This window comes from Parus major, chromosome 1 (assembly GCF_001522545.3).
Source record: "Parus major isolate Abel chromosome 1, Parus_major1.1, whole genome shotgun sequence".
In the NCBI taxonomy this organism is placed as follows: domain Eukaryota; kingdom Metazoa; phylum Chordata; class Aves; order Passeriformes; family Paridae; genus Parus; species Parus major.
In genome coordinates this window covers 62,025,156-62,034,850 of record NC_031768.1, presented here as the reverse complement: position 1 = coordinate 62,034,850, position 9,695 = coordinate 62,025,156, and the positions used below count along the sequence as shown (strand labels likewise).

The window sequence follows — 9,695 nt, the reverse complement described above, 5'->3', positions numbered from 1 at the left end:
CCGCCGCGCCCCGCCGAGCCGCTCACGGCGCCCGTCCCGCGGGGAGCGGCGGCCGCTGCAGGGCCCCGCCGAGCCGGGGCCGAACGCTCCCGAAGTTCAAGCCGACTCGCAGGCTCCAGCAGCAGCGTGGCTTACGCGATGCCGATCAGTTCGAGTTCGTGACGTTCTGTGACGTTTTAAGCGCTCGCTGTACAAGGGACTGCTCGTGAGGGAGGCGAGCTGTGCTTGCAAGCGTGGGGTGCCTGTGAGGTTACACCGCTCCCTCCGGGGCCAGCCGGGACGCGGGGGCCGGTCTCTTGCCGGGGAGCACGGTCCTGATGGGACTTTGGGACAGGGACGCCGTCAGCGTAGAAGCTGTCAAATCGATGGCCCTGGACACTCCATTGTCCAGACTGAACAATAAAAATCTTACTTTGTTGGGGTTTTTTTTTTGTTTTTTTGTTTTTTTTTTTAAAGGGATATAGACTTAAGTGACGAGGACAAAATTTAAATTTCACACATCGTATGCTTTCCCCAGCGTTACAAGTGTAGTGTTATAAGGTTAGCAACTTGTTGCAATATGCTATTGGGCTGGGGAAAAGCGTCTGTGGGGTTTACTCAGCCTGTGAAAATACTGAAGCAGTACTTACCCACTGCAAAGTCAATAAAACTGTGTCACACTAAAACCAAAAAAAAGTGCTTTTACAAATTGATATTTGTCAAGAATTGTCTGCCGGAATGCAGCAGTGTAAAAATTACCACCAAAACACCAGCATCTACTTGCTGCAAAATTCAAGTAACCACGAATCCCTGTTTAATAGTACACACAGTTTTTAATGTGTTAATGCTTTGGGTTTCTTCAAAGCATATTACTTTTTGAAGTCTGGGTGTTTCTATTTGTGCAGAAAATAGACTGAGAAGCTTTGAGCTCCTACTGTTACAAAAGTTAAAAGGAAACAAAGTTGAGCTGCTAAGTCGGCAGTCTGGAATGAGTCAATAGTATCTCCTTTGTCCTGCTAGCTTTCTCTGCTGCGGTGTATCTTTGCTCTATTTCCTCTGCAAAAGCAAATGAGCGTTTCTACCCTCAGCATATTTAATAGACTTAATAGAAGTCCTAGCTTCTAAATATTCTAAACTACCAGTAATATTACAATGTGTCTGCCTTTCCCAGCTGTATACAACAGTTATGATACCGTCAATGACAGTATGCTCACTTCTTTAACCACAGAGAAACTTCCACATTTTCCATAATCTATAATTAATAGAGCAAATTATTATTGCTTTGTTGTAGTAAGCCTTCATAACGGAACAAATATGCCTTTTTAAAGTACTCCATTATCTCTTGTGTTTTTGGTTGGTTTTGGTTTGTTTTGTTCTTAAGGAAAAAAAAAAAAAAAGAAAAAAAGAAAAAAGTCTGGACTGGAGACATGAAGGAGATGTAAATAAGTCCCCTCTTCATTTGCTTGGGGATTCCCTGGGAGTCTCAGAGGGCAAGGAGGTAACATAGCTGGCTTTTACAACAGGATGACAGGTCCTGACATAGGGTCACAGAGAATCTATGCTTGGCTAGCCCTGTGCTCCAGTTTTGTTTAGCTGGTAGCTAGTCCCTTGAGGGATCAATGTCAACTTAAGCATGCTAACTTCTACAAGCAATGGGCTGGCCAGTGACCGAGAGCTGTGACTGGCTCCTCCAAGGCTCCCTACTTCTGCTGCACTTGGAGCTCGAGTGCTGCCAGGCTGCTTCTGTGGCTCTGCAGCTTGTCACAGAGAGAATCAAAGTGGCAACGGTACAAAGCAAGCTCCAACACTGCCTGTTCTCTGAAAACTAAAGGTGGCTAGATGTATTAGGTGGATAGGAAAAGCAGTTTGGGTAGGGACATGGCTTCATGACTGAGGCACAGAAACTGGAGCCAACTCCCATCACCATGAGCTGAGTTTCTGTGTACCCCAACCCACTTTGCCCTTAAATTCTGGCCTTGAATTTGCATTAGTAGTTCCACAGATCTGTCACACTCCCAGAGATAATAAACAAATGTCAATTCAATATCCCACACATAAAAGTACTAGATATCAACCTACTTTCTCTTTTAAGATATGTATATCTTAAATCTATCAATCAGGAAACAAGGTATATGTGTCTGTGTGTATATGCACACACACAAACACACCTCCTCACACTGATAGTCCTTTCTGGTTTAACTTTCAAAACCCATTGGAGATTAGACTTGGGCTAATAGAGTTCAAAGAAGAGTGAATTTGTATTAACTCACCAGGGTTGAAACTTGCATTTTAGCATGTACAGTATGTAGTTTTTATTCAGTTTTATGTTACAGTATGAAGGCTTTTTAAGTCTGCAAGATCATGATAATTTTTTGTGTTTATAAAAATAAGGCTTGTTTGTTATTAATTTATCTAACTCTGCTTTTCTTTTGATGTTTGAAGTACATAAAGAAGTAATTTAGCACATGATTAGCTAAATGACCCTTCCTTTCCTTTTTTCACACTTGAAAAAGATTATCAGTCGACTACTGCTGTATTACTGTATATGTGACCAGTCTGTCTGTAACATTTGATGTCTGATACTTTTTAATTTTTTTATTCTTCTTGTAGTCTTATTCTGTACATAAGATCCCAGGTCTTTTTTAATTTTTAAATGCAGCCCTATAATTCCTAATGATAACAAGCAGTTTTCTCTGATCCCCATAAAGGCCTATGCTATGGATTTCTATAGCTTTCGTTTAAAACTCTAGACACATTTCCATCTTTTCATTTGTGAAGGGTGTTACTAACTTACATTTGGAAATTTCACTGATTCAGACAGCACAGTCTTCCTGGTTCTGCAAGCAGGCAGTTCCAGTGTTTCAGCTTTTGCACAGTAGCACTTTAACAAGCAGCAGCCATGCATAACTAACAAGACTGCAAGTCCAGTTACTGCTTTTTAGAAGCCTCTACCCAGCTCTTATGTTGTCCAAAATGTCCATTTTATGTTGTTGCAGCCGTAGGACAGTACTACTAACAGCAGGATAGTGCAGTAGTTATTTACAATGGATAAGATACAGGGTGAGAAAACAAAAGCTCTAAAAAATGGAGCCTGAGGCACAGGAAGAAAGAACAGCTCCAGCTATCCTTTTATAGTAACTGGTGTTTTATGGAAAGCGGTTAAGAAAGGAAAACTCTCTCTTCCTTCCAGCAGTTAGCCAGTGATGGCATGATACTTCTAACTGAAGACTGATAACATTCTTGGATAAACCCTTCTGCAGGTTTCATTTCTAGTATCTGGAAACAAGTGGTATTGTTTTCCTCAGCTCCTTCTCTTGGACCTACTTTTAGATTCTGGGTCTTACCCTCTAACTATATTGATGGATATCTAAAAGAACAGTTATCAAGCTTGGCATTAATGCTTGATAAAAAAGTAACATATCCTTACGAATATTTTAAATTGCTGTAGTAGTTTTCATTAGAATTTTTTACACATACAGTTAGCATTCTGAATACAACATATGAATAGATGACATTAGCTAGTCAGGGCATCACTTCAAAACATGTACATAATGTCTACACAAGATACACCTAGCACAGACTAAAAAAAGTGTTCTTAGCCTGGATTACAGGTACAAATGAATACTTTGATGAATGGAAACTAGGAATTCAGTAGTTCACCAGATGAGAAATATGCCTTTAGACTCCACAAAGAAGTAAAAAATAAATATGCTGAAAACTAGGCAACACTAGCTGAAAAAACAGATTATTGAGACCGCTGTGTTTTTTAGGGACTCTTAGTATCCTCATTTCTGTCTGAATGTTTTATTTGCATGAACATCCTTTTTTATAAATCAATAAATTTCACAAAGATTCCACTGTATGACACTGTACTGATTGGCTGTCGCAACTACTGACTAAATATTAATTTTGGTAGTCTTTCTGAGTTAAATCTATAAACTCCTATACCTGGGTAACTTTTAAAACCCTACACACGAGTGAAACTCTGAGCAAAACGATTTTCTGATTTACACATTGTCCATCCTTGCTTTTAGAGACTTGGTTAGTAATTTACATTAGTTTGTCAAATTTACTTTTATTAGTTAGATAAAGAAAAATTAGATGGTCTCTTTTGTTTTGAAGTGTATTTCATCTTGGTTTTATTATATTAAGGCGAGCGATAAACACTCTAGGCTAAGTGGAAGGAGCTCCACATTAGTGCAATCACTTTGGTTTCATAACTCCTACAGATTTTTACCTCTTACAAGCAATGATTTACATACCATTGAGGGAAAATGAAAATGAGGGGGAAGCTCATTATGACACTGCAAAGTGTACTTAGCTTCTCCTAACACGGACTAGATTAAACCTGGCCTATGTCACAAGAAATGTGAAGAGTGGGAGCAAAGGGTCCTTTCTCATAATAGTCCTGCACAATTAATGCCCTCTTTGCTCAATAGGGAAAACCAGACCCAAAATGAGGAGGAGGATATGGACTCCTATTCTTTCACCTTCACTCCCCACCCCCACCCTCTGAGCTGTAAAGAAAGGATCAGGTTGCACTATTTTAAAAGCTGGTGCAGTACGCACACTTCCTCACTACATTGGCAAGCACTGGGAGAAAATCTCTCTCAGAGCTCACTGCAGGAGTTTCTACTGCTTCATAACATCTTTTACTCAGGACTGTGATTTTTCAACAGAGCTGAGTCTTCCATAAAGTGATGAAAACTTCTCCCATAAACATACAATATTTTTAGGGACATATACAAATAACGGTACTATTGAAATAACTTACCTTTGACACATGGCTTTGAAAGCTTCATGCTTGATGCAAATCATAAAAATCAAACTATCACAACAGCTCAGCACTACAGGCAAAGTAGACCTGTAAATAAATATAAAGAGAAGTTAAGCAACTTACCATAATTTCCTGAATATGTTTAAATAAACAGGATTGATTAACACATTAAAGAATATAATTGCTCTGTCTTTCATCCTATCGTCTGAGCACAGATTTCTGGTTACTGTTCCTATAGAAACTTCAAGTTAAATCAAACTGCTGATGTTAAATCTATATCAGGGTGGAAGATGGATGGTGCTTTGTCCAAAGTTTGGAATGGGAGTCTAAACAAGGGCCATAATCCTGTCCTTGACTCAGAATTTCACCAATGGCTTTTCCATTCTAAGACAGGGACAGTTAAAACTGTCCTACATCTCACTGAATATAAGAGATAAAATAATGGTTACAGGATGTGCCAATGCTACACATACCAGGGTTATACGAGTCTAAAATAATGTAAGATCTGAAATATTCTGTTTACCTGTACATTTGTCTTTATCAAAGTATAAAACTCACAGTTCCCTAGGCAAGGTGCCTAGTTAGCAGTGCCTAACAGATGTCAAGAGGCTAATCCAACCATGAAGATCTCTCTTAAGAGGAGTTCCTATGCCATATCATATCTCAAAAGCAATCCAAAATTACAGTGATTGATATTCTCACCAGTCTTCCACTCTCTCCACATTAGATAGGAAGACCTGACTGGGAAAGGGCACTAAAAGCCTCATATCTCACCCAGGGATCCTCCTGCGGGAACTGTGGAAGGAAGCCATAAGCCACCTCCTGTTGGAACTGGGCAAGTTTCGCAGTGGGAGAAAGAATCTGCACAAAGCACTGCATAAATGCTGAGCTGAGCCAGTGGCACTCAGAGGCTAGAAGAGCTGTAACAATCTGTCAAGTGGCCTAGCAGTGTGAAGGAATAAACCCTGTTTAGTCTTGCCTCAGCCACTATTACCTGGGCTCTGAGAGTTTTAAAGGAACAAAATCTCATTCCAGGCTTAAAAGAAGCTTGAGGGCTATAGATAAAAAGCTGTATACTACATCTAGGTACTACAACTGTAGTTGTTAATAATACACAATTTCAACATACAGGCTGGGAGATATTTCATTTGAAAGCAAGAATGAAAATAATAACAGGTTTTGTTGTATGGCAACAAATTTACAAGTAATAGCAAAACTGTCCTTTTCTTATGCATAAGAGTCATCATTCTAAAGTGAGACCCTGCTGGAAATATGCAAGAGGCACATGAAAATGGAAGAAAAGATAAGAAACTTAATGAAAGATGCTGATCTGGATGGCAGAAGTCTTCATCAAACAAGAAAGCAGTCTCCTACTTACTTTCTGATGCTGTGTAAATGAGTGAATCAAAGCCCACACATTCTCTTGCAAATCACGACACAAGGATTCCACGTCTCTATGCCCCTGAGGTCATGAGTGACCATGTACTGACCCCTGACAGACTCCTGCTGCCTTTCCTTTAATACACCTCCCTAACCACTTGAGCCCCTATGACATATACATTGCATGCTTCCTACCCTGCCTTTCTTTTATTTTAGCAATCTATACCTCACAAAAATTTCCTATAATCTTGCGTGTTTCTCTACAACCTTTCTTGTACTGAGAAGTTTCTCAATACTTCAGCAGATGTGTTAGGGAATAAAGAAAAACATAAAAAGATAAGATTATTTTGGGGAGAGACTCAGCAAGTTTTCAGAAAAAGGAATACTGTATTTTAAATAAAATAAGATTGTTTGCAACTGAAAGAGGCTCACACTTATATTACCAGTAAAACTTCTGCTGAAAGGGGAGGAAACAGTAACTAAAGACAGTAGTTCCAAAGGAAGTTGTGTTACAGCACAGACCAAAAAAATTAACTTCTTTTTACCGAGCATAAAATATGTAATTAATGCTGAACTCCTGCATATGCCTTAAATACTGGGCCGTGAGAGTGGATTGCTCTTTAATGTGTCCAACAGGCTTAATGCTGAAAGCCATACAGGGAAATAATTATGACAATAGCATTTGCCAAACACAAAACCAAGATATTCTTTCATTGAAACTCCTCCAGCTCTAACAAAGAGACAGCATTCAAAAAGAAAAAAAAACAAAAAAAAACCAAAAAAACAACCCAGCATTCCAAAGACCACTGTAGATTCTGGGCATTCTGGATATAGACTGATTCTTGAGTTAAAGACAGACATCCGCTAGCCAAAAGGAGTAACTAGAACAAAGAAGCGACTTTCAAACCTCTAGTTTGAACTTATCTATGTTTTCACACATCAGTAGGTTCAGTGGAGTTAGAAATATCCAGTATGTGTAATGAAAACAATCTCTATCAGCGGATACAGCATGAACATGATAACGTATGTTTTCCAAGCCTAGAGCAATTGTCAAGCAATTACTGTTTGTCAAGACAACACGCTTGATAGTCAGGGTCGCCTAACCCCAGGTCATCTCCTTCTGCCTTACCGTGAGGCAGCTCTCAGTAACTCAGCTGCCCAGACTTCTTTAATTTGCTCTGAAGCCAAGTTGCAGATGCAGGTTTCCCTGGCTGTGCGCAGCCAGAGAGCCGAGGGAGGCGGTGGTGACAAGGGCTCAGCTCCCGCTCCGCGATGGCTCAAACTGGCAACAGATGCTGGGGTTTTGTTCCGAGGGAAGGAGGGCCCGGCGGGTCAGAGGGGACTCCTGACAACTGATTATTAACCACGGCTTTCTAAAGCACTTGCAAGGCCCATATTGTGTTTGTTTAGGACCCAGAACTACAAGTGCATGTTATCAGCAGACTGGGTGAATTGGTTTGTGTCTCTGAGTTCAATTACCAATTCTAGCAACCTTTTAAAACGGAAAATAGAATAGCCTTGTCTTACACAGTCTATTTTGGTCCCGTTTTATATTTCCTTTTTTTTTTCTTTTATTTTAGAGAACCTTATTCAATTAAATATATCCTCTTTATAAAATATTATTCTTTTCGCTATCTAGGTTTCATGCCTGCACAGTTTTATTTAATCACCTATATAAGGAACTTCTTATTCTTAATTTTTATACCTTATTATAGAAAATTTAATGGCTTCTCTTTACCATGACTTTGTCTTCCAATTATAACTTACTAAAAGTGTGTATGTAGATGGAGAATGGAATTAAATTAAAATGTAGCAAAAGAACCCTTAATTTTTTCTTGGTTAAATTAAATAGCTATAACTGTACACAACATGTAAGAAAAAGACTTATCAGAACATGCTGTATTGGAAACTGATTTATTCAACAAGGATGAATCACTGCTAGTTGGTGAACTCAAGTGATTGTTTCAGACCTTCAAGACTGTAAAACTAGTACATCTTATAATTTTACAGATTCATGGACCTAATGAGAAAAAATGAAATTACCTGCTTTTTCATCTCCCAGTGGATTTTTCAATTCTGAACATACTAGTTGTTAATTTAAAGTAGATGAGTACATTAAAAGAGAAAAAGAAAAGCTATCAGAAGCTGGTTCCACATTCTGCAGGTTATAATTCCAAATGCTCTGCCAGTGACTTCCACCCCTTCAGTGGTTTGACTTTATCTAAAACTTTGGCATAAAAAATTGTTCGGCACAGTATTTTTATTGTGTTATTTTAAAATACTACAGTAAATTTAACCTTAATACTGGCTGCCCTAATTTCATAATTAATTTTAAATGGTCTTATTAAAAAAATACACTTTTAGTTTAAAGAAAGCATACATAGAGAACTCATTAAACACATTAATTGTCCCAGGAGGCCACACAAATGTGATTTCCCGCCTTTCTCTTATAGCCATTTAGACTATAGTATGTTCAAACCAGCATGGGTCCCTACTGTGTCTGCTGGTGTACGTACAAAGTTAAAGAGACAGAGTCCTGGCACAGAGGTTTGTCTTCATTTCCTCAATACCTGAGGCATTAGAAGAAGCCAAGCAGGATAGGCTTTTTTGTTAATGCACTGGCTGTTCAGGTGCAGATTTACCAGCAGGAGGAGGGAAAGGGTGAAAGGATGCTATGAAGAGCTCCAGATCATTCCTTGTTCCTCCACCCAGTCTTTTCCTCTTCAAACTATAGCTGCACCTATGCCTATCTACTGAAAACTGGACGGACTTCAGGCTAACCAGGGAAACGAACGTAAGAATTCACCATCTTAATCTCTGCTAAAAATAGAGACTTCCCATTAAATTTCCTTGTCCTTGAAAAGTGACTTAGAAGGATAAACCTTCTGTCAGGACAATTTCCCAAGTTTAAAGGGAAAGGAAAGTTATTTCTGAAAATTTTCTGTAGTTGTGATCCTGGCTTGCTGCATTTTGGAATATGACTTACAGAATTGGTATCATAGATCTGTGGATTTGATCTATTCACTTAAGACATATCAGAATGAAATTCCTCTTCCTCCCAAATTACTGTGATGGAAACAACACCATCCCGTGGATTTTCTATTATTTTTCTTGCTCTTTTCTTTGTCAGGCTCAAAGATTTCCTCTCTGTAATAAAGAGAATCTGAAAGCCAGGATAAGGAACAAGTCACTACTCAGAATTACAATGGTTGCAACAAGTTTCTGGAGAGAGAAAGATGAATAAAGTTTGATTTAAGGAAGGGCAAGATTAGTGAGAAAGGAGGAGAGGTAGAGGCATTTTGTTAACATATGATATAAAACCTTTGAAATACTACAGACTGGGAAGTTAGCAAAGCTGAAAGTGCAGTAGAAAGAATAAGAATGACTAAGGTTGCCTCTAGTTGATTAAATTTAAAGAGAGGGAAGTCCTGTAAGTATTTTGTTTCATTTTTGCAAAGACTGTGAGTAGGTCATGATTCATAAACAAACTTTGTTTTAACTAGAGAGGTCAGATTGGTTCAGGCCAGGTTTGGCCCTTTTACCCATCTCCAACAGCTGA

The 9,695-nt window shown here is 39.0% G+C and overlaps 1 long non-coding RNA gene across 6 annotated transcripts in view; it reads right to left on the bottom strand.

The window, feature by feature from the left end:
* The window catches only part of LOC107200774, a 91,389-nt gene that overhangs the window by 41,628 nt on the left and 40,066 nt on the right, over positions 1-9,695 (bottom strand). For all 6 annotated transcript variants that reach the window (XR_004497746.1, XR_004497752.1, XR_004497742.1 and 3 more), the window contains one exon: positions 4,754-4,843. This is a non-coding gene — a long non-coding RNA (uncharacterized LOC107200774). The remainder of the gene's footprint in view (positions 1-4,753; positions 4,844-9,695) is intronic.